Source organism: Rhinoraja longicauda, chromosome 1 (genome assembly GCF_053455715.1).
Source record: "Rhinoraja longicauda isolate Sanriku21f chromosome 1, sRhiLon1.1, whole genome shotgun sequence".
Classification (NCBI taxonomy): domain Eukaryota; kingdom Metazoa; phylum Chordata; class Chondrichthyes; order Rajiformes; family Arhynchobatidae; genus Rhinoraja; species Rhinoraja longicauda.
In genome coordinates, this window is record NC_135953.1 from 134,945,099 (window position 1) to 134,963,089 (window position 17,991).

Genomic DNA, 17,991 nt, shown 5'->3' on the forward strand with positions numbered 1-17,991 from the left:
AGGCACGGCGCGGGCCGCGTGGACGTCGGAAGCCCGCAGGCCCCTGGATGGGGGCCGACATCGGGAGCTCCGGCAGCGGCAGAGGCAACGTGTTCGCCCGCCCCGAATCGCGGGGCTTGGGTCGGCCCGCCACGGACCTTTCACCATCCGGCGCGGCCTGAAATAGGCCGCGGGATTTTTTTTCACCGCCCAGCGGGGGCTTCAATATCGGGAGCCCCGACCGCCCCGACGTGGCAACTCCAACAGCCTGACCGCGGGACAAGACGGCAGGGAAGAGAAAAAGACATTCTGGCCTTCCATCACAGTGAGGAGGGACTGGAGGAGACTCACTGTGATGGATGTTTCTTTTTGTTTGGTGTTAGTTGTGATTGTATGTGTTATTGCATTTTTATTGATTAATCTTATTGGTCTTATTGTTCAACTGCGGGTAATGTTTCATTTTACTACACATTTATGTGTATGTAACAAATAAACGACTATTGATATTGACTATTGACATTCAAAAAGGAACGGAGTCAGAAAGCAGGAAACTACATTTGCTAAAATGTCACCTCAAATTTTACTGTGGAAAATAAAAGCACCTGCTGCAGTTCCTAACATACGGAGATGGACGGAAGATTAGCTAACTAACAGGAAACAGTATTTAGCCATAAAAATGGGTCTTCGTCCAGCTTAGTTTACTATTCTCATGAGGTACAGTGAAAAGCATTTGTTTGCATGCCATGTAGTCAAACAAAAAACGATATATGATTACAATCAAGTGGTCCGCAGTGCACAGCTAAAGGATAAAGGACACAACATTTTATGCAAGATAAAGATTGTTCAAAGATCTCCAATGAGGTAGATGAGAGTCCAGGACTGCCCCCTAGCTGGTGAGAGGACGGTTCAGTTGCCTGATAACAGCTGGGAAGAAACTGTCCTTGAATCTGTAGGTATGTATTTTTCAAACGTCTATATCTCTTGCCTGATGGGAGAGGAGAGAAGAGGGAGTGACTGGGGTGAGACTGGTCCATGATTATGCTGGTGGCCTTGCCGAGGCAGCATGAAGTGTAGATGGAGTCAGTGGAAGGGAGTTTGTTTGCAGGATAGTCTGGGCTACTTCCACAGCTCTCTACAGTTTCTTGCGGTCTTGTGTGGAGCTGTTCCCAATCAGGCTGCGATGCATCCCAATAAAATACTTCCTACAGTGCATCTACAGAGATTGGTAAAAGTTGTTGGGGACATGCCGAACTTCCTAAGCCTTCTAAGGGTGTAGAAGCCTTGGTGTGCTTTCTTGCCCATAGCTTTGTTGTGGCTGGTCCAGGTAAAATTGCTGGTGATATTTATTCCTTGGAACTTGAAGCTCTCGATCATCTCTACTGTGTGTGTGTGTGTGTGTGTGTGTGTGTGTGTGTGTGTGTGTGTGTGTGTGTGTGTGTGTGTGTGTGTGTGTGTGTGTGTGTGTGTGTGCGCACGTGTGTGCGTGTGTGCGCGTGTGTGCGTGTGCGTGTGTGCGTGCGTGTGCGCGTGCGTGTGCGCGCGTGTGTGTGCGCGTGTGCGTGTTGCTTCACTTACAACTATTAAAACTGTTCCACAATGTACCTGGGATATAATAGCACTGCAAATGTCTAAATATCACAGTCCTTATAGTTTTTATTTTATTTAATTTGACACTATTTTATCAAATAATTAAAAAAACGTTTCATTGGAATTTAAAAAAAACCTGGGATGTAATTGCCTCCTTTTTGAAAGAGGTTACATTTTCTCTTATACTCTCTTAATTGTAGGGAAAAAGAGTCCAAGGTAATTTTCTTACAGGGCACTATTGCATAAAAATTGATGACTGCATTGAACTTTTTTCAGCGCAGATGGTTGACAATCCAGTCGTCGTGAACCTGTTACTAGATCACAGCCACAGCTTCCCTTCTACGCTTTGACCCACTCATCCATTTCTGAGTCTTGTGCACAACAAGTATAAACTAGGATAGACGAGGCTGAAAACAAAATACCTTCGATGACCTTTATGCTACTGTGCTACCTTCCCCTTCTGTTGCAGCAGCTAACAATAGCCACGCCACTGCAGAAAACTCATCTGTACTATTTATGTTTTTGTCATTGTTGTCACATATTAAAGTGTTGCCCTTCACCGATCTGACTAATACCAGTTCTGAATTCAGGAATCAGTTTTTGTCTCCATCTCCCTTTGCTATCTTGTACGATTTGTCGTGACTAGTCTTTAACAGGATCTTAATAGTCCTTAACAAAGGGTTTTGTATTCTTTTTCTGCGAATCTCCATTACCAGATTTCAAGAAAGAACATGGGGTGGGAGCTGTTTTAGGTCATCGTCATCCACCCTGGGCAGTTCTACGGAACTGGCAACATTTGCAGCAAAGCGTCAACTGCGGTACTCTGAAGAACCAATTGCCGCGTTTGATTGTTGTAGTTGACGTACAAAAGAAGAAGAAGAAACAACAAATTCTGCTGTCACGTTCTATCCTTTTGCTTCCCCGCCTAACCACCTGCACCTTTTACCTTATGGGCATTCTGAAGAAAACAAAAGCACTCCCACCTGAGGCTCAATGTTTATTGCATTATACCTATTCCTTCAAGTCAAGTCAAGTCAAGTCTACTTTATTTGTCACGTACACATACAAGATGTGCAGTGAAATGAAAGTGACAACGCCTGCGGATTGTGCTAAAACTACAAACAGAATAGAATTTTTTTTTTAAAGACGCAACACAAAAAATAAATTAATGCAGTAAATTATATTAGTCCCTGGTGATATGAGAGTTAACAGTCCTGATGGCCTGTGGGAAGAAACTCCATCTCATCCTCTCCGTTTTCACAGCGTAACAGCGGAGGCGTTTGCCTGACCGTAGCAGCTGGAACAGTCCGTTGCTGGGGTGGTAGGGGTCCCCCATAATGTTGCTGGCTCTGGATCTGCACCTCCTGATGTATAGATCCTGCAGGGAGGCGAGTGTAGTACCCATGGTGCGTTCAACGAACGAACTACTCTCCGCAGAGCCTTCCTGTCCTGGGCAGAGCTGTTCCCAAACCAGATTGAGATGTTGCCGGACAAGATGCTTTCTACAGCCCCAGAGTAGAAGCACTGAAGGATCCTCAGAGAGACTCTGAATTTCCTCAGCTGTCTGAGGTGGTAAAGGCGCTGCCTTGCCTTACTCACCAGTGCGGTAATGTGTGTTGTCCATGTCAGATCCTCTGTGATGTGGACTCCCAGGTATTTAAAGCTGCTCACCCTATCCACAGTAATCCCATTTATCTCCAGTGGCGTGTACGTCCTCGGATGATGAGCCCTTCTAAAGTCCACAATCAGCTCCTTAGCTTTTGTGACATTCAAGAGGAGGCTGCTGTCCTGACACCAGAGTGCCAGATCAGCCACCTCCTCCCGGTAGGCCTTCTCATCGTTATCAGAGATCAGGCCCACCACCACAGTGTCATCAGCAAACTTGATGATGGAGTTTGAGCTGAACCTGGCCACACAGTCATGTGTGTACAGGGAGTACAGTAGGGGGCTAAGTACGCAACCCTGGGGGGATCCTGTGTTCAGGGTGAGTGGGAGGAAGGGGGAGGGGAAGGGGATGGGGAGGGAGGATGGGGGAAGAGGGGGGGAGGGGGGAGGGGGGAGGGGGGAAAGGGGGAGGGGAGTGGGGGGAGGAGAGTGGGCTGTCAATATGGAAATGGCGGTGGCTACACAAAAGGAGACAAAAGGGAAAGGCAAGCTTTTTTAACAACATTTCAATTTAATTTAATGTTTTTAATTATGCCTTAGTCTCCTTGTGTTCATTAGTTAGCTTTAATTATGTTAATTAATAATATTTATTTTTATATTTACTTCATTTTTACAAGTGTGCCTTTCGTTAAAACATAGAAACATAGAAACATATGTAGAAAATAGGTGCAGGAGGAGGCCATTCGGCCCTTCAAGCCAGCACCGCCATTCTATATGATCATGGCTGATCATCCAAAATCAGTACCCCGTTCCTGCTTTCTCCCCCTATCCCTTGATTCCATGGCCCCTGTAAGATTTGAGAAGTTTTCCCTCATTGAAAAGCAACGCAATACCAAAGAGCTGCAGTTTGGACATTTTAAACGGGAGACTGGGGCTGATAGCGGAGAAAGGCTGCGGTCAGATTAACAAAGGATGTCACAATCTGTGGGTCCTAAAATGGCCGCAGGACCTCGTGACCAGCCACAAAAAGGTAAAAACCTTACATCCCAGTCTCGAGGTTTTCTGCAAAGCCATGGCCAGAACAAAGGATGGGTATTGGCCATGCAGAAACCTACGAAACCAGGTCGGAGTCCAGACACTGGGGCGCTGACATCAGCATACTCACAATGCCCCAAACCGACCTAAATAGTTCATCTCAGTGAGAGGGCACATAGCCCATAGAAAACTACCTGGTAGGTGATGGGAAACCAGTTAACACCCATCACCTCACAATGAAATCCCAATTTACACCGTCTGGCCATCCCCGGTATCCCGGAACATAAGGCAGATCAGAAGATAAAACCTCATACATATCTTTTGAACAAAAGGATTCCAAGATCTGGCGGGAGATAGGACGGGTCAGGAACAGTATAACTGGCCACTACTTTGAGTGAAAATGTTAAGACGGACAGGAGGCAAGAAGCGCAGAGAAAACCGGGTTCGAAGTCTGAAGTCAAGAAGAAAGTCGGAAAGAAGAACGGATGCAAGAGAGAGGAACAGGCACGCAACTCGAAAAGAAATACTGCAAAAACCGAACAGCCAGTAACCCCAGTAATAACCCCATGGTGAGCATGCACTTCAAATCCTACATATCCTGGACATAGTTTAGTGTAGAGAGGAGGGTGGTTGTGAATAAACGTTGGGTGTGTATTAAAAATAGGGTTTGGTCAAGGTTGCGATGCGTCGTGCGTTCCCCATCTGACAGTCGTGTATGTGTCTCGCAGAACTGTGTTTAAGAATTCATAAGTAAAAGGGTATTCGTGTATACGTTTTGTGTAACTGTGTGTGTTTCAAGAATTCAGCGAAGAAGGTATTCGGATATATGTCTCGTGGAACTGTGTGCTTTTAAGTTTTCAGCGAAAAGGGGTATTCGGGTATATGTCTTGTGAACTGTGCGTTTTGTGATTAATAAATAAAAGATATTCATGTATTCGGTATGTGTATTATAGATATGTCTTATCGAACTGTATAATAAGTATTCATGGACAATAGTCCCAAGTGCTGAATAAAAGCCTTTTTCATTTAAACCCTGGTTTTAAAATCTGGTCTGGTTGAATTTTTTCTGCACTATAAGAGCTCCTGCATCTAAGCCCAGTGTCTAGAACCGTAAGGGGTGAGTGGGTCGAACCACTCACGGGGAACCAGTGTGCACGGCCTGGTCAAGGGATCAGAGCAAGGCACGGGGACCTTAGGTCGGGCGAAAGCTCGGCGCAGAAACCCCTTACAGATAATGGCGACCACGAAGGGACACTGGCAGCAGGATGATAGTGTACCAGAAAAGGATTTTAAAACTAGGGACATAATGGATGAGCGCATTGCGGACTATGTTTTTAGTAAGGTGAATATCACCAAACAATGGATGTGTGCGTTACTAGATAACAAGCGCCCACTGGATGCAGCAATCCGGTGGACGGCCAGTACAGCCCATAAGAAATCTGTAGAGAAGGCGGTCTGGCTGACCTGCTATAAAAAGCAGGTCCAGCTTTTGGACCGTGTAGTTGTGGCACAGGCAGCCCAGATCAGGGACCTTCAGGAGGAGGTAGAGGAGAAGGCTGCGGGTGGGAACCAGCTGATTGAGGCGCTGGACTCTTTAAACAAAGAGCGCCGGGTCGTGACCAACCGCCACGAAGCTAGGGTAGAACTCATGGAATGTCAGGCTACTGAGGCTATGCTCAGTGAGGGCAGGCTCCGGGAGCAGTGCGCTTCCCTGAGCCACCAGCTGGAGACCCAGGAAGAGAACCTCAAGGGAGTTAGGGCAGCCTACAAAATGATTTTAGAGGACAGGTCAGAAGGGGCTGACCACGGGGCATGCCTGCAGGAGATAGAGGGTCTGCGGAGTGCTTAAAATAAAGCAAGCGGGCTGGTTTGTTTAATGAACCCCCCAGCGGGCCAGTCACTAGCGGGTGCGAAGGTCCCGGTTCCGATCCCTAGAAAGATCATGGTAGCTTCAGCCCCCAAACTCCGCGATCCCCCTAGCTACGAGGCATCCTGGGAAAGGGGTAGTGTAGGGGAAAGAGAGAGAGAGGAGCTCCCGGTAGAATACTCGGCACCGGCACCCATGTGCCCGGTCCTGGAAACCAGACGGGGACCCCCCATGGAGAATGGGGACACAGGACCCATTCAGAGCGAGATCGTGGTGCCCCACAACTCCCAGCATTTAAGAGCTATGATTGGGCATGTAACTAAATTGTCCGGATCAGGGGACCCCTCAATACATTTCAGGGAGATCGAGCAAACCGCCGCAATCAACGGTTGCGACGAGGGAGAACGGGCAAAAATGTTGCTGTTCTCCCTGGACAGCTCGATCCTCCAATGCCTCTCAGACGAGAGTAAAAGAGGGACCAGGACCTACGATCTCCTGCGGGACGAGGTCCTGGAAGTCTTGGGGGTGGGGGATGAGGGTCCTTTTGCCCGATTAGGGAAGACCCTCCAGATGGAGGGAGAACCCCCAAGAGTTTTTGCGGCGCGACTATGGACAGTATATCAGAGTAGTTGCCCGCACGTCCCCGCGCGGGATGACCTGGCCGGGAATGGGAGAGCCCAGTGGCTCCGATGTTTGGTATCAAACAGCCTGGCGGCCGTCAGGGAACAGGCGAAAGCCTGGTTTGATCCCACAAATAGCACGGAGGAGGCGGTTTTGGACCGTCTCACGGTTGGGTATAGGAATACCCGGAGTACGACCACCCGGTTAGTAAAAGGGAAGGTGCACGTAGCGGAGGCTACTGCACTGGCCCAAAAGGGATGGCGACAGGAGGGTAACCCTACCGCACTGTCCAAGTGTTTCAGGTGCGGTAAGGTGGGACACTGGCAGAAGGATTGCAGGGCCCACACCAAGGAAGATAGGGTTGGCACCACCCAGCGCACCGAGGTCCCAGTTAAGCCCGAGATCATCGAAACGATGATCGAGGTGATGCAGTCCCTCATGGCCGCCCAGGGGAAGATGGCAGTCGCTACCGGCTCCCCGGGTGCGAGGGGGGCACTGGACATTCCCCAATGACATCAGCCCACGCAGCCTGCCTATCTGTGTCCTCTCCGCTACGATGCGTGGAAGAGACCGCTTGAGATGGTAGTGGAGAGGCAAAGGGGCAGTTATCTGTTGGAAACGGGGGCTTCATGCACCATGGTCCACACAGAGGAACCCTTTGACTCTCCCCTGTCCACGGGGGTCCCTTTCGCACTGGCGGGGTTCACAGGGAAGGAACAGGCTGGCGCGCGTTCACAGCCAAGGATGAGGCAGGTCACGCAGACAGGCAAGGTTGCCTGCGTGAGGGGGGAGGACATTCTCCAGGAATGGAGGGTCTCCCGTTTTGGGTGGGATTCAGGTGAGGAAGAGCCTGATCAGCTCGACCAGGGGCTGGATCCCATTACGGAGGAAGAGGAGTCGGAGGGGGACGACAGTAACGTCCCCGACTCAAGCACCAGGAAGGCGGGGGTAGCGAGCGAAGGCTCACCACCTGTAGATACAGGTAGAGTGAGGCCGGATGCCGCGGGTATACCCAGCACCAAGGGGGCAGAGCTGGATGAGACGGGGCCAGGGTCGGCAGCTGCGGGGGGTACCCGAGCTGTGGCACGGCAGGAACCGGTCCTCAGCCAGGCTGTCCAGGGGGCAGTGCCTAAGGTGATCCTCCGTAGGTCCAGCAGGAAACCCCAACTTAGGAAGTTTTGGCCAGAGGTCAATCACGCCCCGAGGTACGGGAGCCAAGTAGGGAGGAGGGAGCTTACGTCCCGGAGGGGACCTAGCCCCCGCCAGGCAGCGACAGGCTGCGGAGGATCAAAGGTGGGAGACAGCGTGGTGCAGCCGCAGGAGACGACCCGCTGCAGCCCTGACAGGGATTAGCTGAGCCGCCCTGGGAAGGCGGCACTGTATTATATTTTAGGTAAATTTAGATAAGGATAAGCTATTATAGATATGGATATTTTAGGTAATATAGATAAGGATAGGTATTTTAGATAAGTTTAAGTATTTTAGATAAGTTTTGTGGGGATAGTTAGCGTTTAAATAAAGTTGATGCGTCCAGGATGTGTGGGTGTGGGGTGCAGGCTGGGGGTCAAGAGACCCGCCCGCAGAGGCGTTAACAAAGCCAAGCGCTCCCCAAGAGGCTGGCTATACCATTCTTCTTTATCTGTTTTCTGGAGTGGAAGGAGGCACTCGTATGGTGGATCTTTGCCACGGCGATCGGATGTGGGTGGACCTATCGGGGCCACACCAAGGACATCATCATCTACGGCTGCTCCGGGGACACGGCTCCCATCGCGACCGATAAGACTGGAAGGAGAGAAGCGGAGGAGACCGCAGTTTACTTCCATGAAGGCCGGTGGCCGGGGTGGCTGGGATCGAACTCTTCAGAGTATTCCAGCGCCCCAGGTTTTGCTTATCGGGACTCTTCATTATTGTGCCCGAGAATCAAGATCATCGCCCAAAAGATCAGCGCCACCGTTGGCAAAAGGATCTGCCTGGTATGCACGGGGAAGGTCCCCGCGAGCAGGCGGTGGTGGCTGAGGAAAATGAGCAGGACAATGGCCAACTCCACTGTTGAGTGGGAGAGACTTAACAACAACACTCACAGAACTATTTCTGGGACTAAAGAACAGTTGAGTGTGGGTTGGGACAAATGGTGGGAACCGGATGAGGGGATTTATATGTGTATGTGGGGTTCAAGGTATCGTTGCCCCACGGGCAACAGCATATTTTTCCAGAGACAGTGGCAGGATGACGGTAAGGGGATGAGGTGGGAAGTTAGCTCGCGGGCTTGTGGGATCCCCCTTTCCCCGATCCCGGTAAACGCCACTGAACTCATCACACGACCACGCATGACACCTCCCACAGTTCCACTGGCAGTAGCACAGGAGGGTGATTGCCCACAAACCACTAAGGGGCCCGGGAATGGCCTGGTACTGATACCGACTGACCAGGTATTGTACCAGGGGGTGCACTACGCGGTAGCCTCGGTGATCTTAAACCTCACCGAGGTGCGGTTGCCGGGGTGGTGCCCCAGGGAAACTGAAAAACTGTACCAGGTGCTACTAGCCAACATGTTCCGGCAATTTTACGAGTTCGACCTTGCCAGTGTGGACAAGGAGAGCTTGTATAGCCAAGAGCCGGAGGACTGGAGTCAGACGGGGAGGCATAGGAGGGGTGTAGTAAATGATGTATTTACAGGCTTTAACACCGGGACATCTGTGGTCAACGCTCTAGATACCGTGGAGCTGCAGACCCAGATTAACAGGTTAAAGGCGCAGTTAAAAGACATCCTCACAGATGAGAACAAGGTCGTGGGGTCCGAGCTACATGAGGACCAGGCAATGACACTACACCTGCGCGAGATAATTGCCGAGCTGGAAAGGCATGCCGGCACGGTGAACGCACTGATCAGGGAAGATCGGAACGCGTCCGATCAGGCAGCGCAAAATGAGGTGTGTATACTGTACGGGGCATGGTTGCTGGGCGAGGGCCGCAGCAACCTCGAGGACCTAAAGGGAGGATTGGTCCCGTCCTGGATCAGTAACAAGCACCTACAGGCGCTGCTACCCTTTCAGAACGCGCTCACCCCGTGCCAGCTCAGGTTAGCATCGGAGGCATACCCTGTTCCCGTAGATTGTGGCCAGTCAAACCACACAGTCATGGGAATAGTGGTGCGGATGCCAGTGTTGGGCAAGACGACAAGGCCCGCACCAGTGTACAGGGTGGAGAACATTGGAGTCATTCAGGGGGGAGCCCATATTCGCTATGCAGCGGTCCCATCGCACGTCATCCGCTGGGAGCAGTCGATGACGGGCACTGACCTCTCGGGGTGTCGGAGCCGGGGAGCACATATCATATTGTGTCCTCAGCACTTGAATGCTTTTTCAGAACAGCAATGCGGGTTCAGGACTGCTGGCGCGAAGCCTATGAATTGTACCATGGAGGCAATGGCAGAGAGCCATGTGCCCCCACAGGTGGCATACATAGGGGGTGGTACCTATTGTGTTACCACGGCAGCGCAGTACTATCGACACGGACAGCACGGTTCGTGTCCGGTAAGAGACAGCAGCTTCTGTTTTAAACCCAGGGCAGAGGTTCAAGTGGCACAGCAGCGAATTGTCCCCATTCCTGAACCCTCCACGGTTCACCTCACTGTACAGGAAAACTTCACTGACCTACAGCGATTTGTAGCGCATTTCGGGTACGCCATTCCCCCTCTTCCCGAACATCTCACAACCCTGTTAAAGGCAGTCGCCGTGTCGCAAAGACATTTTTACACCCTGGAGCAAAAGACCGTAGAGATAGGGTCCGAAATATTGGACATCGTGATCCCACCATGGTGGGACCTGTTCACCAATATCGAGGTCCCGTCTTGGGTTAGGATAGCGTCACACGCATTAGTTGTGATACAAGCGGGTATAGTCTTATATTTGATATGCGTAAAATGTAAAAGAGGGCAGCACCTCAATAACCGAGTACATCAAGGGGAATGGAAAGACCGTTACGTGCGGGTGGGCGAGCAGGACCCAGCCGCAAGCTGCTAGGAGGACGTGCCCCCCCCTCCGCACCGAGTAGACTGTGATTTATATTGTCCCCTTTTAAAAATTTGTATAAACTAGGTTTTTGTATTCGAATTTGTGAAGGAATGTAAAAAAAAAAAAAATGTATCGTTTTACTGTTGTATTGTTTTCATGTCCTACATTGCAGCTGACACCAGTAGGAGGATGGCGGAGGCATCGGCCTGGGACAAGGTGTAGGTGTATATGTCCGATATGAAAATGTACATGTAATATAGTTTTGCCCGGGACACGGGCAGTAAAGATCAGCCTAAGAGATGGGGACTGTACGTTCGCAATGAAACACTAGTTTAGTTAAAACCTCAGGGGTCTGGATATGGAGAATCGGGAAAACATTGCTCAACCACTTTATTTAATTGATTCAATAAGCTGGGGTTATGCAAATCAACAGGAGGGACTGTAAGATTTGAGAAGTTTTCCCTCATTGAAAAGCAACGCAATACCAAAGAGCTGCAGTTTGGACATTTTAAACGGGAGACTGGGGCTGATAGCGGAGAAAGGCTGCGGTCAGATTAACAAAGGATGTCACAATCTGTGGGTCCTAAAATGGCCGCAGGACCTCGTGACCAGCCACAAAAAGGTAAAAACCTTACATCCCAGTCTCGAGGTTTTCTGCAAAGCCATGGCCAGAACAAAGGATGGGTATTGGCCATGCAGAAACCTACGAAACCAGGTCGGAGTCCAGACACTGGGGCGCTGACATCAGCATACTCACAATGCCCCAAACCGACCTAAATAGTTCATCTCAGTGAGAGGGCACATAGCCCATAGAAAACTACCTGGTAGGTGATGGGAAACCAGTTAACACCCATCACCTCACAATGAAATCCCAATTTACACCGTCTGGCCATCCCCGGTATCCCGGAACATAAGGCAGATCAGAAGATAAAACCTCATACATATCTTTTGAACAAAAGGATTCCAAGATCTGGCGGGAGATAGGACGGGTCAGGAACAGTATAACTGGCCACTACTTTGAGTGAAAATGTTAAGACGGACAGGAGGCAAGAAGCGCAGAGAAAACCGGGTTCGAAGTCTGAAGTCAAGAAGAAAGTCGGAAAGAAGAACGGATGCAAGAGAGAGGAACAGGCACGCAACTCGAAAAGAAATACTGCAAAAACCGAACAGCCAGTAACCCCAGTAATAACCCCATGGTGAGCATGCACTTCAAATCCTACATATCCTGGACATAGTTTAGTGTAGAGAGGAGGGTGGTTGTGAATAAACGTTGGGTGTGTATTAAAAATAGGGTTTGGTCAAGGTTGCGATGCGTCGTGCGTTCCCCATCTGACAGTCGTGTATGTGTCTCGCAGAACTGTGTTTAAGAATTCATAAGTAAAAGGGTATTCGTGTATACGTTTTGTGTAACTGTGTGTGTTTCAAGAATTCAGCGAAGAAGGTATTCGGATATATGTCTCGTGGAACTGTGTGCTTTTAAGTTTTCAGCGAAAAGGGGTATTCGGGTATATGTCTTGTGAACTGTGCGTTTTGTGATTAATAAATAAAAGATATTCATGTATTCGGTATGTGTATTATAGATATGTCTTATCGAACTGTATAATAAGTATTCATGGACAATAGTCCCAAGTGCTGAATAAAAGCCTTTTTCATTTAAACCCTGGTTTTAAAATCTGGTCTGGTTGAATTTTTTCTGCACTATAAGAGCTCCTGCATCTAAGCCCAGTGTCTAGAACCGTAAGGGGTGAGTGGGTCGAACCACTCACGGGGAACCAGTGTGCACGGCCTGGTCAAGGGATCAGAGCAAGGCACGGGGACCTTAGGTCGGGCGAAAGCTCGGCGCAGAAACCCCTTACACCCCAAAGAGCTATATCTAACTCTCTCTTGAAAACATCCAGTGAATTGGCATTCACTGCCTTCTGTGGCAGATAAATCTACCTTCACAACCTTCTGGGTGAAAAGGTTTTTCCTCATCTCAGTCCCAAATGTTCTACCCCTTATTCTTAAACTGTGATCCCTGGTTCTGGACTCCCCCAACATCGGGATCATTTTTCCTGCATCTAGCCTGTCCAATCCTTTAAGAATGTTATATGTTTCCATGAGATCCCCTCTCATCCTTCTAAATTCCAGTGAGCACAAGCCCAAAATATAAGACCTCACAACTTTGATGGAAGGGAAATCTTCACTGCAAGTTTTGCCTTCTGTCAAAGTCCACATGGGGCTGGTCCTCATCATCGCACTGCCCAGACCCATTTGCTGCCTGCTCCTTGCCATTTGACTAGAATGTTTGGAGGATGAGTATTGACCATCTTTCTCCAACTTGGGTGAGTGCAAGTGGCTTTGCACTGCAGGTCAGGGCCAACGGAACCTGCCCATTAAAAGAACAGCACAACACAAGATTTTTCATGCAACTAATTAAAGTAAAATTAAAGAGGGTCCATTCTTCGTCAATGGCCATCCAAGGGACAGGTGGAGCTGACTTTTAATTACCTGGTGTGTGCGATTAGTTGGCAGCTGATAAGTTCCATATGACCTGAAAACAGGGCTTTCACTGTAGTGTTGGTTACAACAATAGACAATAGACAATAGGTGCAGGAGGAGGCCATTCGGCCCTTCGAGCCAGCACCGCCATTCAATGTGATCATGGCTGATCATTCTCAATCAGTACCCCGTTCTTGCCTTCTCCCCATACCCCCTGACTCCACTATCCTTAAGAGCTCTATCTAGCTCTCTCTTGAATGCATTCAGAGAATTGGCCTCCACTGCCTTCTGAGGCAGAGAATTCCACAGATTCACAACTCTCTGACTGAAAAAGTTTTTCCTCATCTCCGTTCTAAATGGCCTGCCCCTTATTCTTAAACTGTGGCCCTTTGTTCTGGGTTCCCCCAACATTGGGAACATGTTTCTTGCCTCTGACGTGTCCAACCCATTAATAATCTTATACGTTTCGATAAGATCTCCTCTCATCCTTCTAAATTCCAGTGTATACAAGCCTAGTCGCTCCAGTCTTTCAACATATGACAGTCCCGCCATTCCGGGAATTAACCTTGTAAAACCTACGCTGCACGCCCTCAATAGCAAGAATATCCTTCCTCAAATTTGTAGACCAAAACTGCACACAGTACTCCAGTGGTACAACCTCCCACTGTCACTTAACTGTGGGTCTCTTGGCCCTCCTTCATCCAACCCATCACATTCATTCGGCTCCAGAGCTTCGCTGATATTTCCACCTCTCCATAATATTTCCATTTTTCCATGTTTCACTAATAACAGTGTTTATTTATGCACTAATAAAGTATGCATGTGTAAAATTTAGATCTCATGTTCCATTGTGTAAGTTCTACTCATCTTAACCACATTGCAGTTGGGAGACAAATGGAAATTTGAGTTGTTTTCGCTTGCGTTGTATTGGCTGGGTAGTTCCAGGCAATGAAAAACAACAAAAAAAACTGAGATTATGTACATGAAAATTTACATCAATTTAGTTGACTGCCACCTCGGATGTCATGATTGTCATTTAAAATGCGTATCCTCAGCAATTTGAACCTTCTGATTATACAGCTGCAAAGTAGTTGAAGAACAAAATTCTTGGCAAGGATATTCTTGGTTCCACGATGGAAATGAAAATAGTTCATTGCAAGCAACCAAATACACTCTGGGGAAATCTGTTGGCATGGCTTCAATTCAAAAGCAATGACTCATATTATTGGGCTTTCTTTTTACAACGTGTGGATTTTAATTATGTCAAAATTTCATTTTATCACATATTACTGGCTAATATAAATCTATGCATAGAGCTGCAACATTGCTATCGAGGTCTGCACTACAACATTCACTTTTTATTTTGTCTTTCATTCAAGATTCTCACAGGTTCTTCAGATGAGGCAATTTGTTACTCATTGATGACACTTGTTACTCATTGATTACTTCGGGACGACACGGTGGCACAGAGGTAGAGTTACTGCCTTACAGCACTTGCAGCGCCGGAGACCCGGGTTCAATCCTGACCACGGGTGCTGTCTGTACGGAGTTTGTACGTTCTCCCCGTGACCTGCGTGGATTTTCTTTGAGATCTTCGGTTTCCTCCCACACTCCAAAGACGTACAAGTTTTGTAGGTTAATTGGCTTGGTATAAGCGTAAATTGTCCCCAGTTTGTGTCGGTTAGTGTGTGTTAATGTGCCGGGATTGCTGGTCGATGCGGACTCGATGGGCCGAAATGCCTGTTTCCGATCTGTATCTCTAAACAAAACTAACCTAATACTATTGTAGGAATAAGATGGACTTTGCTTCACAGTCTGTTATGTACTGTAAGAAATGTATTTAATCCCAGTACAATGTCGTTTTTTTTCTAATTTACGCAGTTCTGCAAGAATTTCATGATATCAAGCTGCAAAGTATCAACAACTATTATGTACAAAATAAAAGAAAGAACTTCAATTATAAAAATGGGCCCATGGTTCAAGAGGTATGATTAATATACACCCATTATGAGACAATAGACAATAGGGGCAGAAGTAGGCCATTCGGCCCTTCGAGCCAGCACCACCATTCAATGTGATCACGGCTGATCACCCACAATCAGTACCCCGTTCCTGCCTTCTCCCCATACCGCCTGACTGCGCTATCGTTAAGAGCTCTATCAAGCTCTCTCTTGAAAGCATCCAGAGAATTGGCCTCCACTGCCTTCTGAGGCAGAGAATTCCACAGATTTACAACTCTGAGTGAAAACATTTTTCCTCATCTCCGTTCTAAATGGCCTACCCCTTATTCTTAAACTGTGGCCCCTGGTTCTGGACTCCCCCAACATTGGGAACATGTTTCCTGCCTCTAACGTGTCCAATCCCTTAATAATCTTATATGTTTCAATAAGATCCCCTCTCATCCTTTAAATTCAAGTGTATACAAGCCTAGTTGCTCCAGTCATTCGACATACGACAGTCCCGCCATTCCGGGAATTAATGTAGTGAACCTACGCTGCACGCCCTCAATAGCAAGAATATCCTTCCTCAAATTTGGAGACCAAAACTGCACACAGTACTCCAGGTGCGGTCTCACTAGGGCCCTATACAACTGCAGAAGGACCTCTTTGCTCCTATAGAAACATAGAAACATAGAAAATAGGTGCAGGAGTAGGCCATTCGGCCCTTCGAGCCTGCACCGCCATTCAATATGATTATGGCTGATCATTCAGCTCAGTAGCTTGTACCTGCCTTCTCTCCATACCCCCTGATCCCCTTAGCAAAAAGGGCCACATCTAACTCCCTCTTAAATATAGGCAATGAACTGGCCTCAACTTCCTTCTGTGGCAGAGAATTCCACAGACTCACCACTCTCTGTGTGAAGAAATGTTTTCTCATCTCGGTCCTAAAAGACTTCCCCCTTATCCTTAAGCTGTGACCCCTGGTTCTGGACTCCCCCAACATCGGGAACAATCTTACCACATCTAGCCTCTCCAACCCCTTAAGAATTTTATAAGTTTCTATAAGATCCCCCCTCAGTCTTCTAAATTCCAGCGAGTACAAGCCCAGTCTATCCAGTCTTTCCTCATATGTAAGTCCCGCCATCCCAGGGATCAATCTGGTGAACCTTCTCTGTACTCCCTCTAAGGCAAGAACGTCTTTCCTCAGGTTAGGAGACCAAAACTGCGCACAATACTCCAGGTGCGGTCTCACCAAGGCCCTGTACAATTGCAGCAGAACCTCCCTGCTCCTCAACTCAAATCCTCTTGCTATGAATGCCAACATACCATTCGCTTTCTTCACTGCCTGCTGCACCTGCATGCTTGCTTTCAATGACTGGTGCACCATGACACCCAGGTCCCGTTGCATCTCCCCTTCTCCCAATCGGTCACCATTCAAGTAATACTCTGCTTTCCTGTTCTTGCCGCCAAAGTGGATAACCTCACATTTATCCACATTATATTGCATCTGCCATGCATTTGCCCACTCGCCTAATCTATCCAAGTCACTCTGCAGCCTCCTAGCATCCTCCTCGCAGCTAACACTGCCACCCAGCTTCGTGTCATCCGCAAACTTAGAGATGTTGCATTCAATTCCCTCGTCCAAATCATTAATATACACTGTAAATAACTGGGGTCCCAGCACTGAGCCTTGCGGTACCCCACTAGTCACTGCCTGCCATTCCGAAAAAGACCCGTTTATTCCTACTCTTTGCTTCCTGTCCGCCAACCAATTTTCTATCCACCTCAACACTGAACCCTCAATACCGTGTGCTTTCAGTTTGTACACCAATCTCCTATGTGGGACCTTGTCGAAGGCCTTCTGAAAGTCCAGATATAACACATCGACTGGTTCTCCCTTATCCACTCTACTAGTTACATCCTCGAAAAATTCTATAAGATTCGTCAGACATGATTTACCTTTGGTAAATCCATGCTGACTTTGTCCGATGATTTCACCACTTTCCAAATGTAATGCTATCACATCTTTAATAAATGACTCTATCTCAGTTCCTCCATCTCATTTGACCCCCGGTCCCCCGCTATTTCCGGCAGACAGTTTATGTCTTCCTTAGTGAAGACAGAACCAAAGTATTTGTTCAATTGGTCTGCCATCTCCTTGTTCCCTATGATCAATTCACCTGTTTCCGACTGCATGGGACCCACATTTGCCTTAACTAATCTTTTCCTCTTGACATATCTATAAAAGCTTTTGCAGTCTGTTTTTATGTTCCTTGCCAGTTTTCCCTCATAATCTATTTTCCCTTTCCTAATTAAGCCCTTTGTCCTCCTCTGCTGGACTCTGAATTTCTCCCAGTCTTCTGGTATGCTACTTTTTCTGGCTAATCTGTATGCTTCATCTTTTGTTTTAATACTATCCTTGATTTCCCTTGTTAGCCACGGATGCACTACCTTTCCTGGTTTGTTCTTTTGCCAAACTGGGATGAACACTTGTTGTAGTTCATCCATGCGACCTTTAAATGCCTTCCATTGCATGTCCACCGTCAACCCTTTCAGCATCAATCGCCAGTCTATCTTGGACAATTCACGCCTCATACCCTCAAAGTTACCTTTCTTTAAGTTCAGAACACTTGTTTCTGTATCGACTTTGTCACTCTCCATCCTAATGAAGAACTCTACCATATTATGATCACTCTTGCCCAAGGGGCCTCGCACAACAAGACTGCTAACTAACCCTTCCTCATTACTCAATACCCAGTCTAGAATGGCCTGTTCTCTCGTTGGTTCCTCGACATGTTGGTTTAGAAAACCATCTCTCAAACATTCCAAGAAATCCTCTTCCTCAGCACCCCTGCCAGTTTGG